We start from the raw sequence: 22,440 nt of genomic DNA on the forward strand, positions 1-22,440 counted from the left end.
AGCACTTCAACCATGCTGAATCCAAAAATTGTGTCCCTGAACTCCATGATCATACGGCCTAAACAGACAGATGTTAATGCACCTAGTCCACCAGGAGGAAAAAAACAGATCCTGATGTATCCAGGTGCAATACAACGACAAACCTCATATGCAGCACCTGGACCCAGTAGTTTCTCTGCTGAATCCTCAAATTAGATGACAGAATTAGACAAGGCATTATACCATTGCCAGGCCACCATAAAAGTGTAGACCCTGATGCAAGAGCACAGCAAAAACCTGTACTAGCACAATGCCATTAATTTTTGGGCTCAAACTCAAATTCTCCCAACTAAATAGAGCACAAGTGTAAATACTTCTACTACACTAGCTGCTGATAATGCTTGCTGTCTTTTAGATGGTAGAATTTTTTAATTTAGAGCCTAAAACCTATGTGATTTGCTGGGGTACAGGTGCCAGATGCAAGATTTTGTGATACTGTTACCCTAAGGTTAATCAGGATCTAGATTTTCCTGATGGGGTAGGAGCAACTATTCATTTTTCTATTTAAAGAAGAGAATTTTTGTGTTTAAGGCCAAGTGCCAGTTACAGGTGTTTGCAGTGCATGCTATGGCTAAACGTATTCTCAGTTTTGACGGTAGGCAGGTGTGGGCTTGACCCAAACAACTGTCTAAATCTAATAAGATCTATTTTTACATATGTTAATTTTTCATTGTACTTTACAAATGCAGAACTTTTGTTTTGGGCTTTTCCTATTGAAGAGTTAGCAAGCTTATATTGTTTAAAATTTTAATATTTTAGAATTCAGCTAGAGCTTATTTAATTGTAAATTTTATTCTTTCCCACTCTCTGAACTTTCAAGCTGCGTAGTAGGGTATTGTTGAAAAAAATAGTTTACACTTATAAGATCAGGAATTCTCAGTAGAATTAAAACCAGGATATTTGAATTATAGGTCTCCCACACACACTTCCTTTAAACTTTGAGTTGTTGGCAATGCTATCTCTTAAACCATTTGCAATTAACATAATACAGTATTAAACAAAGTGTGAAGAGAGGAACTCTTTGACTTCAAGTACAATGGAGATTATTTTGCCCGATCTGGCATTGATATAAGAGTTTCTCCAATATTCAGGTTTCCTGATCATTCATTCTCTGGACATTTTGATCACAGTGTTTAAAAAGGAATCTGTTATTAATGACACTATCTAATTACCTCAATGTGGCAAGTCTGGCTGCGTTGCTGGTTCTGTCTATAATTCCTCTATAGCAGAATTGTCCTTATTTATCATTATTTATTTGTAATACTGTAGTGCATAGAAGGTCTAATCATGGACCAGTACCCTATTGTGCTAGGGTGAGTACAAACACAGAAGAAGGATCCTCTCTAAAGAGCTTACAATCTAAGTCTCTGGGTAACACTGACTCTAGAGTGCTAAGTTGTAGAAAGCCATTTCTTGGATCTAGGATGAGCTGCAAATATGTTCTGTTCTTCCAGAATTTACTTACCTTAGGCTTGGCCTTGTAAAAGCTAGAAGTTTGGCATGTATGTTATCTAACCTATATCGCTATCCGATTTTGCTCTCGACACCAGGATACAACTCAAGAAGTGTCTTAACAGCATTCCTTTTGTCAAAGTGAAATTTATATGCATATTTTGCTCTTCTATTATGCTATTTGACTTGTTTTAGATTTTTCCCTTTGGGATGCTGGGCTGCACTCAGTGACATGGATTAATAACCCAACTCCCACTGCAGTCAAACAGAAGTCTTTCCATTTATATTAATAGCAGTTGGATCAGACCATAACTGACTAAAGCTAAAAGAAGACTGTCTTGGTTTTGGGTATGCTTAACCCTTTACCTGGCTTTCTTGGCCTTACCATTATTATCTAATCCTTGGCCTAATAAAAATAACAACAACAAGTAATACCTACCTCTTATAGCTTTTCATCAGTGAATATCAAAGCACTTCGTAGTCTTTAATGTATTCATCCTCACAACGCCTCTGAGAGGTAGAGTATTATTATCCCCATTTTACAGATGGAAAATAGAGGCTTAGAGAGGCTAAGTGCCTAACCTATAGTCACACAGGAAGTCTATGACAGAATAAGGAATTAAATCCACATCTTCCAAGTCTTAGGCTAGTGCCCTAACCACAGGACCATCCTTAGGTGGATGAAGGCTATTTTTAATGTAGCAAAAGCATTACTTGTCAGTAAATAACAATTATTCCCCAAAAAATTATGGCCCACTGTAACAATTTCACATGGACTTTCCCTCCATGCAGTCTGATGTGGACTTTCTCACTATCACATTCTTTCGTCTATGCATGACATGATCAAAGAGCATCAGGTAAATGTGTGGTTTTTAAATATCTAATAAAGTAGTCAACTATAACCATGTACTTCTGTCCCTTAGCTCATAAGGGTCACCCTCTATGGCCCACTTTCCAAATCTGACAGCAGAGAAATATTAATGGTTTCTTAAATAGGGTATGTGTCCCTGACAGTTGGTTTGGTCAAGAAATTGAATCACTTGGATTTGTCTCCTAATTCCTAGCCACCAGACAGACATCTTTAGTTGTTGACGACGTTCCGTAATATCCAAGGGGCCTAATGGTGTCTCATATAAGGATACATTTCTGCATTTCTACTGGGTTAACTGCCCTGTCTTCAGGAAATAAGATGCCATCAGAGCCAGTGAGGCTACTGTTCTCCAGAAGGAAAGTTTGGATGTTTTCAGGCACACTTGCACTATATTGTATGATGGCTTTAAGGCTTGCAGAGCTCTTTTGTAAGTTTCAGTTTCCTCAGCTACTTGCAATGTGCCTGCATCAGTCACATTCAGAAAATGTCTAGACAAAATATCGGCAACAGAATCTTGGCAGGCATGTATTCTCACTGCAGATTGTACATCAACGAGCTTAGACTGAGTCTTTGACATCTCACTGGCACACAGTGCAAGCACTTGCTGTTTACGAGGGGTATGAGAGGTTTGTAGTCAGTCAGAAGTGAGGTTAGGAATCTAATCTGAACAAGAAATTTGGACATTTTTTGCATGCTGAGACTGTCCTGAGGCATTCCTTCTCAATCGGCACGAGAGTCTCAGCATCAGTCAGTGACCTGGAGAAATTAGGCAACTGACTATAGCTGGCCATAATGCCCTGGCAATAATGCTTCCTCTAACCCAGTTATTAGTATCTGCGCTTAATATGGTTTTGCATCAAATGATACTATTTGATAGCTGAAAAGAACTTGAAGCAAAAACTAAATAGCCAAAACATTCCTATTCTCTGCTCATTAATTTGTACTCTATCCTTGCAGTAGATTTCCAGCTCTTTCCCTGCTTATAAAAATCTGTGCTTTTGGGGAAATTCATGGACTATGAAGCTCCAGAGTAGTGGTCAGTTCCCATCAAAATTAACGTTTATTTGTTTTGTGTCATTTAGTTAGAGGGTGGATATCTACTGCATGATCTTTCAGACTGTTCATCATAATATATCCATTTATATAGTCTGTATTTGTCTGTTTTGCCTAGCAACAAGTATACTGGTAGAATTTGGATGTCCATTCTCAAATATTTCCTTAGATGTGAATTCTTAGTCTTTCCTGTCCTTGAATTTTTAATTCATGGCAATGGAACGTTTACCTAGTTCATGGAGCAATATTGAAGGTACATTTTGACAATATACCAGTTATGCTTACCACTGCTGCTGCGAATAACCGCCTCTGCTTTAATTTCTCTTCTTGGCATGTAAAGGTAGATGCTGTTCAAAGTAAATATGCCTCCTTATTCCTGATGAAAACTTCTTTATAGCTACAACAACATTTTCCCTCCTTTTCAGCCCCACAAACTTAATTAGGCCTCACTAAGTTACCTGCAGTGAAATGGTGAAGAAGGTGGTTCAGATGGGATACATTTAAGAGCAAACATAATAAGATGTGTAAAATTTCTTGACTTGGTATCTGCCCTCCTCCACCCAGTTTAGACTTTCAGAGTTAAATATAATTTGAAAAGCTCTGTTAGATTGGAAATGGTGTTTGAATGTGTAGTAGGAAGTGGAGATTGGCCATTTGTTATGTATAGTAGTCATTTTGATACTTCTATCTTAATAAAGATAACTGTGATTTATTAACAACATGGTCTTGAATAATGTTGAATGTGTTAACAAGTATATTCATAACTCATGATTCAGGGCAGCTGGAGTTAGGAAAGAACTGATTCTCTCCCACACCCCCATTCCAATGTGTAACATTGCACACATTGGCCCTGTAGTTTTGCTTTGTTTTGTTATTCCATTCAAGAGTAAGATTTTCGGTGTCATATCTGTACCTTCTTTTACCTGCAAAACACTTAAAACACTGTGGGCACTACAAGAAACAACGACAATGATCTGTATAGTAAAGCATCATGTATTAGCTGCTGTTGGACTAATTAGCCAGACCAGGTGTCTGATCCTGCGTGGCTGTGGCAAATTTAATGTTCCTGTTACCTTACCAAACCTGGAAAAGCTCTATTCTCCTGCATCTGGCACATTTACCATTGTCTGCTTCATCAAATGTACGGGACAATCTAGATTTCTAGAAACAATGTTGCAGTTGAAGTGATTTGAAACTATCCTAAAGGAGTTTTGTTCTTCCCTGTTGCTGGCATGATTTGGATCTGTATTCTCAGGCACATCCTTGCCAGAGGCAATAAACACATCTTTATTTGCTTAAAGAGAATGTTTTTGAATTTAATTTGGTCTAATTTAAATAAGTCACCAGAATAGAATTTAAAAGATTTAATTTTTTTTTTAAAAAGGGGTGCTATAGACTGGAATTTTAAGTGGCTTCTATTCTGTTCCTAACTGCCATTGACTTAATATCTGAATCTGAGCAAGTTTCATAACTCACTCGATGAGTGAATTCCACTACAATGTGGCGGACCCAGGCAAACGACTATTCATCATTTAATTGGGGCTTAAGTGTGTAGCGCCTTGCTTAGATCCTCTTCTCTGCGGTGAATTTCACCTTTTGTGCTTCCCTTTCCCTTTCTTTAATTGCCTATACACCAATGCTAGCAGCCTATGTAACAAACAAGGCCACGAAATCACACTAGTGAACAGAATGACTGGCTCCTTAAGCACTTATCTATAATATGTAGGGAAAAAACTTGCATGATCATGCGGGACTTAAATCTGAGTGACATATGCTAGAGATCTCATTACACCAGTACTGAAACATCCTTGGAATTTCTAAATATTGTGGATGAAAGTTTCCTAACTCTAAAAAGTGTTGCATCCAGCATGAGGGATTTCTATGGACAGTTGAAGAGGAATTGATCCAAGAACTATAACATAGTGATAGCTTAGGCATAAGTGATCATGACTTGATCACATTTGTAATGTGCAAAAAGAATAAAGTCCAAACTACTAACCACTTAAAAGGGCCAATTTCACAAAGCTGAAAATAATTAGGAGCCAAACCAGCTGGGAAAGAGAATTTAAAGCAAAAAATGTGAAAGAATTGGAAATTCTTTAAGAACATTTTACTAGATGCCCAAATGCCACTACCACAAGAGAGGAAGAAGGCAGCACTGGTTAAAAACCATCTTGACTTAATGGGTCAGTGAAGGCAGCTATTTAAAAAAAACAAAACAATATAAAAATGAAAGAAAGGGGAAGTTGATGATAATGTGTGTGTGTGTATATGTGTGTGTGTGTATATATATATATATATATATATATATATATATGGGAAGCAAGGAATTGTACAAAGGGGCATAGGGCGAAATCTGTGGCCAGGAGAGTTGAGGACAAGAAGTTCAGTAGCAGAGTGGGGGTGGGGTGGGGTGTGGGAGCTATCCAATTTAATAGCAACTGAATGCAGTGCATATGCTTACCTGTCTTTTGGACAGTTGGTATATGTATGCACACAGTGCAAGCAGCTCATGGCCTCAGAGACACAGTATGGGCTCTTGAGGCCAGAGTGGCTGCACTGGAGAGGCTAAGGGAGATGTAGGGGCAATGGTGAGCTGGAGCCGGTTCGCTAGAACCAGTTGTTAAATTTAGAAGCCCTTTAAGAACCAGTTGTCCTGCAAGGGAGAACCAGTTCTAAAAGGGCTTCCAAATTTAACCACTGGCCAAAAGTGGCACTTTAGGTGCCGACTCCATGGGTGCTCCAGGGCTGGAGCCCCCACGGGGAAAATTTGGTGGGTGCAGAGCACCCACCGGCAGCTCCCCTTGCCCGGCCCCAGCTCACCTCACCTCCGCTCCGCCTCCTCCGCTGGACGCGCCGCCCCACCCTGCTTCTCCGCCCCCTCTCCCGGCTTCCCTCGACTTGGCTGTTTGCACGGGAAGCCTGGGAGGCCTGAGAAGCAGGCGGCGGCTTCATGCTCAGGCCCAGGGAGGCGGAGGCGGAGCGGAGGGGAGCTGGGGTGGGGAGCGCAAGGAGGGCCACCCGCGCCACAGCAGGTAACCTGTGGGGGGGGCCACGCAGGGGAACCGCTCCCTGCCCCAGCTCACCTCCAGTCTACCTCTGCCTCCCTGGGCCTGAGCGTGAAGCTGCCGCCTGCGTCTCAGCCCTCCCAGGCTTCCCGTGCGAACAGCTGAGTCGCAGGAAGCCGGGGAAGGGTGGAGAAGCAGAGCGGGCCAGTGCGTTCAGGGGAGGAGGCGGAGCGGAGGTGAGGTGAGCTGGGGCCGGGTGCGGGGAGGGGAGCTGCCGGTGGGTGCTCTGCACCCACCAAATTTTCCCCGTGGGGGCTCCAGCCCCAGAGCACCCAGGGAGTCGGTGCCTAAGGCGCCACTTTTGAAGTGATCAGAGGGGGGAGCGGCCACTCCCCCACCCCTAGGAGCCAGAGGGACCTGCTGGATGCTTCCCAGGAGCTGCCCCAGGTAAGCACCGCTGGGACTCCCTGGCAGGTCCCTCTGGCACTTAGGGGCGGGGCGGGGTGGGCACCCATTACAGTGGCCCACGAGACCCTCCTGCCCGGTTCTGGGGGCAGTCAGGGGACAGGGGAGGGAGGTAGATGGGGCAGGGGTCCCGGGGGGGGGGCATCAAGGAACGTGGGGGGTTGGATGGGGCAGGAGTCCTGGGGTGCGGGGGTGGGCCACGACCCTTTCGTGGGGTGAGGAGGGAACCGATTGTTAAGATTTTGGCAGCTCATCACTGTGTAGGGGTACATAGAGGAGACTTTCAGGGACCCAATAGAGGGGCCCCAGCCTGACAGCCTCTGTGCTGCTGAGGAGGATGAAAGACTCTGGGAAGGAGAACATCAAGCAGGAGCGGTGGAAAACAATCCCATAGCTGGGATGCTCCTTCCACATGATGTCATGGTATCCTTGAACACTGGTAGAATTCTCTGAAATGCTTCCAGTTCCATGCACAAGGCCAGGAAGACTGGTAGAATTGCAGGGTTTTAATGCGTGCATGAAATGATGCTGTAAGGAGGATGATTTTAGGTTTATCAGTAACTGGGGTACCTTTTGGAAGAGGAGGAGCCTGTACAGGAAGGATGGTTCCACCTAAACCAAAACGGAACCAGACTGCTGCACAATTAAAAAGGATGTTTTACACTAACGGGTGGGGGAAAGATAACAAGTGCGGAGGAGCCCACAGTTCAGTCTGAGATGTCCCTTAGGGATGAATTTATTAAAGGAGGAGCTCTATAACCTAGTAAAGAAGATAGGAAAGAAGTTGGTAAAGTACAGGTAGGAGCTTGTGAGAAAGAGTCAAACATAAAAGCCCCATTTAAATACAACTCATCAAGGCCAGAAACTGAATATTGATGAAATGTACAAGTGCTTAGCTATAAATGCTAGAAATCTAAATACTAAGATGGGTGAACTAGAGTTCCTGGCATTAAATAACACTGATATAATAGGCATTGCAAAAGCTTGGTGGAACGAAGATAAATCCATGGAACACTAATATCAGAGTACAAAATATATAGGAATGGCAGAGTAGGTCATGTTGTTGGGGGTGCAGTATGTCAAATACAGTAAAAATCTTAAATGCATCAAACTGTACAATAGAATCTCTATGGATAAAAATTCCATGCTTGAATAATAAGAGTATAGCAACAGAAAAATACTACCGAACATCTGATCAGGGTGGTGACAGTGATTGTGAAATATCCAGAGAGATTAGAGAGGCTACAAATGCAGAAAACACAATAATAATCGGGGGATTTCAGCTATCCTCATATTGTTAGGGTATGTGTCACCTCAGGAAGGGATGCAGAGTTAAAATTTCTAGACACCTTAAATGACTGCTTCTTGGCGTATCTTGTCCTGGAACCCACAAGGGGAAAGGCAGTTCTTGATTTTGTCTTATGTGGAGCACAGGATCTGGTCCAAGAGGTGAATATAGTTAAACCGCTTGGTAATAGCAACCATAATGTAATTAAATGTAGGTTCCTAGTAAAGGGGAAAATACCAAAGAAACCCGTTACAGTAGAATTTAACTTAAAAAGGGGAACTACACAAAAATGAGGAAGCTAGTTAAACAGAACTTAAAAAAAGAACAGTCACAAGGATGAAAAGCCTGCAAACTGCAGGAAAACTATTTCAAAACACCAAAAGAGAGGCTCAGACTAAATGTGTACTCCCCCCACTGCCCCAAAAAAACAAACAGCAAAAGAACCAAAAAATGCCACCAGGGCTAACCAGAGTAAAAGAGGTGGTTAGAGGCAAAAATACATCCTTTTAAAAATTGGAAGTCAGATCCTACTGAGGAAAATAGAAAGGAGCATAAAATTTGGCAAGTTAAGTGTAAAAGTATAATTAGGTGGCCAAGAAAGAATTTGAAGAGCAAAATACATATGATGTAATGGGGGCTAATTTAGCTACAACTAATCAGCAGAAAGATCTTGGAGTCATTGTGGATAGTTCTCTGAAGACGTCCATGCAGTGTGCAGCGGCAGTCAAAAAAGCAAACGGGATGTTCGGAATCATTAAAAAAGGGATAGCGAATAAAACGGAAAATATCTTATTGCCCTTATATAAATCCATGGTACTCCCACATCTTGAATACTGCATACAGATGTGGTCCCTTCATCTCAAAAAAGATATACTGGCATTAGAAAAGGTTCAGAAAAGGACAACTAAAATGATGCACGCAGTCCATTAATGGCTATTTGCCAGGATGGGTAAAGAATGTTGTCCCTTGCCTCTGTTTGTCAGAGGGTGGAGATGGATGGCAGGAGAGAGATCATTACCTGTTAGGTTCACTCCCTCTGGGGCACCTGGCATTGGCCGCTGTTGGTAGACAGGATACTGGGCTGGATGGACCTTTGGTCTGACCCAGTATAGCCGTTCTTATGTTCTAACTAGCTAAAGAAACAAAAACTAACAGCATATTTTTTAAGTACATCAGAAGCAGGAAGCCTGCCAAACAGTCAGTTGGGCCACTGGATGATTGAGGTGCTAAGGCAGCACTCAAAGGAGACAAGGCCATTGTGAAAAAGCTAAATGAATTCTTTGTATCAGTCTTCACTACAGAGGCTGTGGGGGAGATCCCCACACCTGACCCATTCTTTTTAGGAGACAAATCTGCGGAACTGTCCCTGACTGTTAATAGAGGAGGTTTGGGAACAAATTGATAAATTAAACAATAATAATTCACCAGGACCAGATGTTGTTCACCCAGGTGTTCTGGAGGTACTCAAATGTGAAACTGCAGAACTATTAAGTATGGTACATAGCCTATCTCTTAACAGATGACTCTGTAACAGATGACTGGAGGGTAGCTGCTGTGACATAGATTTTTTTTAAAAAGGCTCCAGAGGTAATGCTGGCAATAACAGACAGATAAGCCTAACTTCAGTGTTAGGTAGATTTGTTGAAACTATAGTGAAGAACAAAATTATCAGACAGATAGATAAACACAATATGTTGGGGGAAGTGACAACGTGGTTTTTACCATCAAGAAGGATCTTGGAGTAATCATGGGTATCATAGAGTTCTGTAAAATCATGAATTGTATTGAGAAAGTGAATAGGGAGATGTTGTTTACCCCTTCACATAACAGAAGAACTAGGGTTTACCCAGTGAAATTAATAGGCAACAGGTTTAAAACAAATAAAAGGATGTGCTTCTTCACACAATGCACAGTCAGCCTGTGGAACTCCTTGCCAGGGTATATTGTGAAGGCCAAAAGTGTAACTGGATTCAAAAAAAATTAGCTAAGTTCATGGAAGAGAGGTCCATCAATGGCTATTACCCAAAATGGTCAGGGATACGACTTCATGCTGTGGGTTTCCCTAAACCTCCAACTGCCGGAAGCTGGGAGTGAACAACGGGGGGTAGATCACTTGAAATTGCCCTATTCTGTTCATTCCCCTGAAGAATCTGCCACTGGCCACTGTCAGAAGACAGGATACTGGGCTAGATGGAACATTGGTCTGACCTAGTATGGCCATTCTTATGTTGTTAAGAAGGAGGTGTTTTGGGTTTGCTTGTTTTTTTAAGAATATTAGGAACAAAAATAATCCTAGCAATCCATTACTAGGTGGGAATGGTAGAACTGTCCATAATAAGGCAGAAGTGTTCAAAAAATATTTCTGTTCTGCATATGGGAAAAAAAACAGATGATGTAGTCGTATCAGATGATGCAATACTTTTCATTCCAATAGTAATTCAGGGAGATGTTAAACAGCAGCTACTAAAGTTAAACATTTTAAAATCAGCACATCTGGATAACTTGCACCCAAGAGTTTTAAAAGAACTAGCTGAGGATCTAGCTGGACCATTAATGTTTTTAATAACTCTTTGAACACTGGGAAAGTTCCAGAAGACTGGAAGAAAACTAATGTTGTGCCAATATATAAAAAGGATAAATGGAATGACCTGGGTAATTATAGGCCTGTCAGCCTGACTTTAATCATGGGCAAAATAATGGAATGGCTGATGTGGCACTTGATTAATAAAGAATTAAGGAAGGGTAATATAATTAATACGAATCAACATGGGTTTTTGGAGAACAAATCTTGTCAAACAAACTTGGTATTTTTGATGAGATTAAAGTTTGGTTGATTAAGTATATTACATCAACCATTTTTACCATTGACTTCTGTATGGCATTTAACTTAGCACCACATGACATTTTGGTTAAAACAGACTACAGCGGTTCTCAAATTTTAATGGGGTTGGCAGGGTTGGCTTAGACTTGCTGGGGCCAAAGCTTGAGCCACACCTCCGGCGGCTGAAGCTGAAGGCCGAGGGCTTCAGCCCTGGGCATTGGGGCTCAGCTTACAGGCCCCCTACCAAGGACTGAAGCCCTTGGGCTTGACTTTGGCCCCCGCACATGGGGGTGGGGCTCGGGCGGGCTCAGGCTTGGCTCTCCCTCCTGGGGTCATATAGTAATTTTTGTTGTCAGAAGGGGGTCACAGTGCAATGAAGTTTGAGAACCCCTGGACTAGAACAATATAAAAAACATGGCACACATTAAGTGGATTCAGACTGGCTGACAGGTCTCAAAACATAATTGTAAATGGGGAAGCACTAAGCAAGTGTGTTTCTGGGTGGGGAGGGATTGGTTCTTGGCCCTGTGGTATTCAACATTTTTTATCAGTGACCTTGAAGAAGAAAAAAATCATCACTGATGAAATTTGCAGATGACACAAAGTCTGGGGGAATCATAAATAATGAAGATGACAGATCACTGATTTGTGTGATTTGGATTGCTTGATAAGATGGGCAGAAGCAAAATATATGCATATTAATACTGCCAAATGTAAAGCTACCCATCTAGGAATAAGAATGGGGGCCATACTTATAGGACGGGGCCTCTATCCTAACAAGCAGTGTCTGAAAAAAACTTGGGGGTTCTGGTATATAATCAGTTGAATATGAACGCCCAGCACATAGTTGTGGGCATAAAACTCTAAAGTGACGCTTCGATGTATAAACAGGATTTTTGAATAGGGAGGTTATATTATCTATATTTGGCACTGGTGCAACTGCCACTGGAATACTGTATCCAGTTCTTGTGGCCACAGCTGTCTCTGGGTCTCAGTCACACACACACACACTAACTCTGGGTCACACACTCACACTCACTGTGTCTGGGTCACACGCGCGCGCACACACACTCACTCTGTCTCTTTCACACTCACCTCCCAACACATACTTATATTGTTGTTGTTGTTATTTCTTGGTACTTCCTGCAAGGCACGTATATTCTCTGTAATTTTATTCTTTCAAAGTGTGTTATTTTAGTGTTTTGACTGGTCCATGCATTTAATAATTTTTATTTCTCTTACACTTAAATCTAATTCTTTGACTAGTGAGTTCTAAAATGCCTAACCTGTCCTGGGTGGAGTAATTATCCCTATGATAACTTTTAAAAATATATATTATATCTAGGTTTTTTGTTTCTACTGCTGGCACACATCCACACATACCTCGGTGCACATAAAATTTATTCCGCATATGGATGGAAAAAATTAGAGGGAACACTGGTCACAGTTGAAAAAAGATATTGATAAGTTGGAGAGTATTCAGAGAAGAGCCATGAATAAAGGATTAGAAAACATGCCTTATATTGATAAAAATATTGAGCTCCTTGAATCTATTTTAACAAAGAGAAGGTCTTCATCGTCATTTGCACATACTTGTAAGGGGAACAAAAAATTGAAAATGGGATCTTCAGTCTAGCACACAAAGGTATAACAATCTCCAAGGGCTGGATGTTGAAGCTAGATAGATAAGATGCACTTTTTTAATGGTGAAAGTCATTTATCATTGGAACATTTACCAAGGGTTGTGGTGGAATCTCCATTACTGTTAATTTTTAAATCAAGATTGGATGCATTTTAAAAAGATATACGCTAATTCCAAGAGAAATTAATTCAGGGAAGTTCTATAGCCTGTTTTATACAGGTCATCAGACTAGATTATCACAGGGGCTTAGGGTGACCAGATGTCCCTATTTGATAGGGACAGTCCTGATATTTGGGGCATTTTCTTCTGTAGGTGCCTATTACCCCCCAAACCCCTGTCCCGATTTTTCACACTTGCTGTCTAGTCACCCTACAGGGGCTTCTGGTTTTATAATCTGATATTTACCCACCTTTGTCAAGTGACTTGTTGGGAGAGACAGGGCAGTTTGAGATTAAAGGCATTACATAAAAGTGTGAACTATTATTTGTTCTTCCTAAGGATGAGTCACCAGCATGTTTACACAGCATTGTAAAGGTCCACTGCACACCCTCTTGCAAGCTCAATATAATGCTGCAGTTGAGCCCCACCTCAGTTTCCCCTGATTAGGGCAGCAATAGATTCACTTGAAGAGCCTGGGCAAGAAAAGCTAACATACATTAACAAAATAGCATGTCCCCTTTTAATAAGGCTTCAGGACAGGAGCAATTATAACAAACAGTTCATAAGGTCCTTACCTCAGGGACCTGGTTGAGAACTCCTAAGCTTAACATCTCTAATACCAAGTCTCTGCATCTGATTAGGCTGGTCTCCTGCAGCCTGAGCAAACTCCCTACCTACTATAGTTTACCTTCCCCACACCCTTGCGTAGCTTCCTCTTTCATATAACCCAGCTCTAGGGTGTGGCAGGTCCACTTTGATTGCACCCAGGCTCTTCCTGCTGTAGCCTCCAGCCTTTTCCATAACGGAGTAATACAGTCCTTCACAATCATCCTGTTCCTACTGTAGCTGTTGAGAACACAATCAGGAGCAATTATTTATTTGTCAGTTCACAGAGCAGGAAACTACAGAATTGCTCTTTACGGGATAACGAAGTGAGATTTCTTAATGGTGTTTAATACATTTGAGAGAAAGAGAAATACATATGTATGGGAGCCTTTTAATAACTGTATGTTTTACAGCTTTCTTTCATCTCTCAGGTTGTAAACATGTCAGAGAAACCGTTCTGAATAGCACCCTAGACACTGTAATAAAAATGTAATAATATCACTCTTGTGTTTCTTATTGTGTGTGTCATGTTTCTCTGTTACTTTTGTAAAGCTATTGTAAACTGAATACTATTTTAGGGCTACATTTAAAATTTTTATATTAATATGGCTTTATTTTACAACTAGAAGTTAATATATAAAACATGTAATTTTCATAATAATTCACAAATTATGTCCGTCATGAAATTTCTAATGTGTAGTATTTTCTTTTTTTGCAGGGGTGAGATTTGAGGTTTTCTATATTATTTATAGGCATGGTAGTGGCTTTAATTAGTAGCACTAGAATTCTTTCACTAATTTACCTTACATAAGTTATAGGTATGATTATATAATAGTGCTATGTTATTAAATTTGGTGAGAAATCTGGAATGTTGCCAGAATAGTGTCAAGCAATAGAAACTCCATCAATGGTTTTTTGAGAAATTTCCAGTCCTCTCTGGGTTTTTTAAATGTTTCTTTTAGTGATATGGGTAGCTAAATCATTGCTATTTATATGCATGTGAAAAATTAACTTTGTGCACTATATAAAATATGTCTTGTTTGAATCCAGGAATTTTGGATGCATCTAATGTATCATATGTGCATTAGGTTGTCCTTTTTGGAACTTACTCCCAACATAAAATGTTTAAATGATATATAGTTGCCATTTTAAATATATTTCTTTTATGTTCGTGAGGATACATAAGTATAATCCAGTGATAAATTTGCTGACTTGGTTTAACTCTGTTAAAGAAAGCTTGTACAATAAGATAGTTAGCTGATATAGAAAGTTGCTGGACTTTATTTTCATTAAAAATGAAACAAGGCTCTGAGCCATTGACTTCATTGTGGCTGTCTGTCCATGGAGTGGTTTGTATGCATGCAAAGAATTGCAGGATCAGAGACAAAATACGTGCAATCACTTATTTTATTTCTTAACCTGAAAAAAGAAATGCAACTTGATCATTAGACACCAAACATACAAATCCAGTCAAGATATTAAAAGTAAGAGTCAGATATAAAAAATAAGAGGTAGGTTAAATCTTCACTAACGTATTATTGTATGTATAATGGATATACAAAGACACAAATATACCCAAAAAAACCAATGAAATGATATCAAAATTATATAAATAGTTAAAGAAAAAACTTCAGGAAACTAGAATAGCAAAACATTGAAATTCCACCAAAGTATACATATGTAGGGATTTGTTTTGCTTGCTTTTTTGTTTGGGAGGGAGGAAGGAAAAGTACAGTAAAATAAAGTAAAGAGTTCAGTAAAAATAAACCATATTGCAACAGATTAAATACTAACGTGTATAATATAACAAGATAAACTATGTACTGTACATGCAGAGAAACTGTTTTAAATCCACAAGATACTATTATGCCAAGTATTTGACTGAATGAGATAGATTTAATAAAATATCCCAAATTCCTTCCATTGCACAAAGTCTTCCTTCTTTTTCTTGCTGCAACTTTTCATATTTAATCACCACAGATATTATATTCCAAAGTGCAGACATTGACATTTGGATATGTTTTCAGTTCAGCTGCATTAATTTAGGTCCCGATCTTACAAGGTGTTCTGCAGGGGCGCAGGTGTTCACCCTCCTGGAGTTTCTGGTAGGATTGGGGCTGTAATCCAGTACAACTCCAACCACTAAATGCTACCTAAACCAGCATCACTGGTAGCTTTATATCTTTTCAGCAGAATTCTAGAGTGTGTAATGTATAGAAGTGTAGGTGAATTCACATGATATTGGATGAATTTTTGTACCTGAAACTAGAATGCTTTAATTACTGAGCTGTACATACAATAAGGTCCCTTTATCTGAATTACTGCTCTAATAAAGGTGAGTCTGGGGACTGCTCTTCTCGTTTTAACTATAGTTCAACATAGGCGCCAGCTCCGTGGGTGCTCCGGGGCATGCTCAGCACCCACAGGAAGTCCCATGGATTAGCTCCTCCCCCTCCACACCAGCCCTCCCTCCCGCCTGCGGTCCCCACCAATCAGCGCCTTTCCCTCCCTCCAGTGCCTCCCGCCTGCCTAGGATCAGCTATTCAGCAGCATTCAGGAGGCGTGGAGGGGACAGGAAGAGGTGGGGTGGAGGTTTGGGGGAAAGGTGGAGTGGGGGTCCAGCATCCCCCCCACGAATGGAGAAGTCAGCGCTTCTGAGTCCAGATATACCTGTGGCTTATAAGAAAGGAAAGCTGACCTGAACATGTTGGCCTGTTTTGAGTACTTAAGTGGAGCGTACGCTTTTGTTTGGGTTTCTGCCCAGGGGTGACTTTCATTCCTAGTGACTGCTTTGCCAGATCTTTCCCCACTCAGTTGCTTTTATTTTTTGGATATATCTTTTTTAGCCAGTTCTTAAGAAGTTCAGTAAGTTAAAAGTCATCATTAGTTTTTAAAGCATTGCAAAGGGACTTCACTTTGTGCTCTTTTTTTTCTTTCCTATTATGAGATAAACAAAGGGTTTTCAACTCAAAATGGTGAAATTCACCACACCTGCGTAAAGCATAACTAACTTCAGTGGGTGGATTTGCTTCCTTATGTCTCCATAAAAATTCAGATGGAAACTGATCATTTTGAGAACTATTAACAAAATATCTGGCATTTGGATAGGAAGAAATTGAATCAAGGTAAAATTTCCGAGCTTGCTTCTATATGATTTAACATCAAATTGTAAATGTGGTAATTTCTTCCCGCCCCTATTCATTGGATTAAGTATGTAGGTGATCTCCAGTAGCTTTTTGCCCGCCAGTTTGGGGAGCTGTATGGTACGCTCCCTTTCACATAGTTTTCATTGTGTGGTATTCTTCTGCATCATGGAGGAGGCCTGCAACATTTAGAGGATTTATTGGAAACAAGTTAGGCTCATCTGAAATGCTTGAAAACACGCACAGCCTGATTCTCATTTACACTAAGGCCACTTGATGCCACTCTAGCTTTGTAAACAGGCCCATACAGTTTTACCTTGTAGTGTTTAAGATGAGACTTCCAGGGCCTACAGTCCCTGCACACCCAAACTTGCCATTGACTCACCTCACTGATGACTTGTGTACACAATACATTTCCAAACCCATAATTCACAAAGGGTGTAGCTCCATCAGCACTAGCACTAGTGGAATCTATAATGCAGACAAGTTATAGGCGTTTTTACCGTCAAGTTGTCTAACGGGTTTAGTTGTCACAGACCTTACAATGCCTACGCCTTGTCTACAGTATATTTTAAAAATGGTAGTAACACAAGTGGAACTTCATCTTTTGGTGGGTAGAGGTCTGAAATGTCTTAGTGAAGACAAGGCACAGGAGTTTGCCTCAGCAAGGAATTCAGGATTGTGCTCTAAATCACCACACAAAACAAGGCACGCTTAGACTCCGTCTGCATAGGCAAACAAGGTGTGTTTTCCCAAATAAGTTAGCTCAAGTGAGTTAGATTAAGTCAATTGAAAATGACCTTAACACCTGTCTAATGCCTTTTAGATCATTTGAGCTGGTTACATGGTAGCCTAGGAGGGAGCCTAATTTGAATTTTAATGGGATTTCAGTGTCTGGATCTCTTAGATGGCTTTGAAAATCTCGACCTATATCTTTGCATGGCTAACATTTTTCTTGTTCTAATCTGGCTGTTTATGTGCTAGCTGGTGAATTTTGTTTTCTTTTGTAATTGTGTCTTTACATGTATATAATTAGGGACCTAGAAGCCTTTTGGCATTGGCACCATATAAATAACAAATTGTTATTTATTATTACTGCTCTTCTTAATAGAGTCCACACAGGGATTAGTGGGAGTTCTACATGCAGAGCAGAGGTGGCATGTGTCCCTAAAATGTTCTTGATCAGATATAAGTTTAAAACAGGGATTCTCTACTTTCTGATACTGTTGTACATTTCTGTTGGGCGGATGAATGCAAATGCTTAATAACTTGATGGCTGAATGAAAGAGTTGAAGACAACACAGAGAACAAAATGCTCCTCTCTGGTCCAGCCCAGAATCTCTGTGAAGACCTGGGACAAAGGAATAGAACCCTACCCTGTAGAGGAGATATGGCTTTTAATTCCCCAACTCATGCAAATGTAAATGGATTGTGAGAGTCCCACCAAAAAAGGACCGGGTTCTGTAGAGCAGTGGTTCTCAAAGCTGGTCCGCCGCTTGTTCAGGGAAAGCCCCTGGCGGGCCTTGGTTTACCTGCCACGTCCGCAGGTTTGGTCGATTGCGGTTCCCACTGGCCACGGTTCGCTGCTCCAGGCAAATGGGGGCTCCAAGAAGCGGCATGGGCCGAGGGATGTGCTGGCCGCCCTTCCCGCAGACCCCATTGGCCTGGAGCGGCGAACTGCGGCCAGTGGAAGCCACGATCGGCTGAACCTGTGGACGCGGCAGGTAAACAAACCAGCCTGGCCCACCAGGGGCTTTCCCTGAACAAGCAGAGGACCGGCTTTGAGAACCACTGCCGTAGAGGAAGCAGGAAGAAGGAGAGGAAATGGGAAATGCTGAATTGGAGGAGACTCGTTGAGAAAGGAAAGAATGGTGGTTAGGTTTACTGCCTAATTGGGCACTGATAGAGGGACACTACGAGGTATCAGTGTGAAAAGAGGGGAAAGATTAACACTTTGGGATGGGGGTCAGTCAGAGGCTGTAATAGGCTGATGTTTAGATCCAGTACTGATGCTGATCAACTGTATGGGGTGTGTGTGTGGAGAAACAAAGAGTAGAGATGTGGGGTGGCCAGTATGTCACTAAGCAGAAGCAGCCTGTTAGCCAGCTATGGCTCCCAGTGCTGGTGCTAGCCCATCGGGGGCCCTAAGTAGGAATTTCCCTCCTCTACAATACTAAAACAGGTAAATTCTTATAATGAGGAGTGAATAGAGGGCCCCCTTGAGCTGCTCAGGGCCCTAAACAAATGCTCAGGGCCTGTCTACATTGGCACTTCATCGGCAAAACTTTTGTCGTTCAGGGGTGTTAAAAAACGCACACACACACCCGAACAACAAAAGTTTTACCCATGAAAAGTGCTGGTGTGAACAACAATTTGTCAGCAGGAGCGCTTTCCTGCCGACGAAGCCACTGCTGCTCATGGGGGGATTGAAGTTTTTTGTGAGCTCTCCTGCCGACAAACAGCAGCTATACTGCGTGTCTTTTAGCGGCACAGCCGTGTCGCTAAAAGCTGTGTAGTGTACCCATAGCCTTAGTCTGCTTATGCCTAGCACTGGCTCTGGGGGCTCCCTTCCACTTACCAGGCACACACTACCCTCCCCTTCATGTAACTTGAGCTGCTTAGCACCCTTCTACACAATGGAGGGTGCCTACAGAATTTTGCCCTTAGTTAGAAACCATAAGCACCAGCAGATGTAAAGGTCCCCATTTGCTGTTCATTTGAGTTTACAAACGAATTAAAATTCCATGCTGTGAAAATGTGCTTGACCTTAATTTTCTTGTTATAAGTGTGTTCCAAGCACTGAAAATTTGCATGCACAGTAGACACAACTAGTTACATTCATATATATATTTTTCAGGAAATGAACCCTAGGAATGCGTGAATCACAAAGGAAACCGTTACCTTGTTGAACTATCAGACAGCAATATACTTTTAAACTTGGCATTCAAGAGTTTGAAAGAGAACTGGAATTTTTGGTGGTGCGGCATACAATATATGCATCTTTTGACAGATCGTTTGACAGATCGTTACTTAGGCATGCTGCACATAACAAGAAAAGAGTTATTTTTTTAAAAAACTCTTTCTATTTGATATAGGCTTTTATCCTGTGCACACCACCGTGACATCCAAGTACCTTTCAGTAGCAAATTAAACTATTACTACTTGAGATCAATATACTAGACATATATTCAGTTGATAAAAGTTGACTGAGTGAAGCAGGGATAGAAAATTACACTGGTCTGAGGTCCAAGTCTTCCTTTAAGTCTTCGATGAGTGTCAAAAAGCACTCCTTGACTGAGTGTCCAGAGACACCCTTAGGTCTTGAGCTGACCTTATCACAGCTAGAAAAGAATGCTCCTATATCAGTAGAAAGCTGGCATTTTGTTTCTTGTCCTATCATATGACTACAAGATATTCAACAATAAAATCTCGCCCGCCCCCTCCCCACACACACACTTAAATGCCAGCATGATTTTAGAGGCTGCTCTCAAGGAATAATGTTCTACTCTGTTGGTAATATGGCATTTCAGGCTTTCTGGTAGGGTATGTTATAGTTCGTAGCTCTAGAGGTTTGAGATAGAGGCCACTGAAACAGTATTGCCATCTTCATTCAGAAATCTTGAGTTAGAGCCCCCAAAATCATGAGTGGCTTAAAAATAATGAGATTTTAAAAAATAAATGGAAGAGGGATGTGATGCTGCCAGACTAGGTATCAGTTCATGCCAGAGCCCCAGGCCAATTCACTTGTGTATCTAAGTGATTATTAAATGTATAAGAGTATATTTGGTGTTTAAACTTCATGAAAACTAGTGTGATATTACTGTTGTTTTCACTTATCTATATCCCGTTATAATTAAGGCTAAGATTTAGTCACGGGTATTTTTAGTAAAAGTCATGGACATTTCACAGGCAGTAAACAGAAATTCATGGCCCATTACCTGTCCATGACTTTTACTATAAAGAGCCCTGACTAAAACTTAGCAGCTCCTGGGGCCTCGAGGTACTGTTGCTCTGGGGGGATCTTGGGGTGCCACTGCTTTGGGGAGCTCCAGCAGCTGACAGCTGGCCACTGCTCTGGAAGCAGGGGCTGACACCAAGGCTCCAGGGACCTCTGCTTGGTCAGCCGGGGCAGCTCCTGGAACTGCTGCTCCAGGACCACTGCTGCTCTGGTGTGGCTGGCCCTAGGATCTATACCAGCAGCTGCAGAATTTATGGAGGTCCCGGAAAGTCACGAAATCTGTGACCTCCATGATAGACTCGCAGCCTTAGTTATAATGTAGTAGTGAACATTTACATTGTATATGGCCCTATAACTAAATAACCCATCAAACGAGAAAGCAGCCTTGTGGAATGTAAATGAAGAACTTTAACAGAAAAGTGCTAATTTCAAAGCAAGTAGTCATGGTGTGTGATGACTGGAGGTCAAAGACTCTAAATGCATCCCTCACTCTCAATCATCAAATGGAAAGCTCACATTGGTAGTGACCCTGTCAGCTTGTTTTCTGCTAGAAGAAGCTATAAGGGGGATTCAAGGAAAGATCCTGCATCTCTGGACTGTTTGGACTCTTACAGGGAAGTGTACCAGATGCAAAGTGCAGATCCCCAGAGACAATCTGGTACCCTGAAAAGACTTTGGGGAAACTGGCAGTTTATTACATCACTGCCAGCATTTGGAATTACAAACTGTGACTCACCTGTTCATATATTTTACCTGCTTTAACCCCTCAATAACTCTCACTTCCTTTTCTTAGTTAATAAACCTTTAGTTGGTTTACTGTTGAATTGGCTACCAGCATTGTCTTTGGTGTGTGATACAGAGTACCAGTTGATCTGGGGTAAGTGACTGGTCTCTTGGGACTGGGGAGCAATCTAAATGTAGTATGATTTTTGGTATTCATGACCTTTTATCACAAAGTCCAGCTGGCCTGGGTGGCAAGATAGACTGGAGAGCTTAAGGTGACTGCCTGTGATTCCATGGTAAGACTGGCATAATGATCCAGAAGTTCACATTTGTCACTGACTTGGTGAAATCTAATTATAGAACACACCACCAGTTTGGGGTGTCTGCTGTGTTTTTTGACAGTCTGCCCTGAGGTAGGCACTCACAGTTGTGAGCCACTCCAGACAGCGTGACAAGGGGCTTTAATTGTCACATGGATTATGAGCCGTTAGGGGGAAGCTGCCCACCCCCAATATGTATCTGAGCATCTTGGGTTCAAAATTCAACCTGAAATGCATATGCAAAAGGTAGGCATCCCAGTGGCTGGAGGAGGATTCCACTTATCCTCTCTTTACCCTGGTGGTGGAGGAGCTGCCATTTTATCCCTGTCCATTCCCATTCCTTATCACTGTCCTGTCTCTGTCCCTATCCTATCTCCATCCCTACCTTAACCAATCCCTCTCTCCCCTTTCCAGTCTCCTCTCTCACATCTGCCTCTATATTCACCCCATATTTTCACAGGAACCTCCTACTCTTGAGATTTCCCTACTGGTCCTTAAATTCCCCCATTCTGTTGAGTCTCCCTCGGTCGCGCACATTCTTCTGAAGTCCCAACTCCTGTACCACAACTTTTATTTACACCTCCCAGTCTCCTTTCTAAACCCTATATTCTTGTCCCCAGTCTCTGCTCTCCACCCCACATTCCTCTGCTCTCGTCAGTCTTTCTCCTACCCTCCATATTCCCTGCAATCCCTCAGTCTTTTCCCCTGTCCCCGATATACCCCTTGGTCTCCACCTTCACTTGACCTCTTCAGTCTGCCTCTTTCCCCCAGTTCCCCATCTGTTCACAGCACCCTATGTATCCCCCTAGCCACTGAGCAACAGCCATCTTCCCAGAGAACAGCCTGGCTTCTATCTTGTTGTAAACAAAAGGAGCTGGCAACAATTTTACTA

The 22,440-nt window shown here is 41.7% G+C and overlaps 1 protein-coding gene across 9 annotated transcripts in view; it reads left to right on the forward strand.

Moving 5' to 3' along the window:
- Nucleotides 1-22,440, forward strand: part of AIG1 (androgen induced 1) — a 190,419-nt gene that overhangs the window by 839 nt on the left and 167,140 nt on the right. The window lies entirely within an intron of this gene.

The sequence above is a fragment of the Chelonia mydas genome, chromosome 3, assembly GCF_015237465.2.
Source record: "Chelonia mydas isolate rCheMyd1 chromosome 3, rCheMyd1.pri.v2, whole genome shotgun sequence".
In the NCBI taxonomy this organism is placed as follows: Eukaryota; Metazoa; Chordata; order Testudines; family Cheloniidae; genus Chelonia; species Chelonia mydas.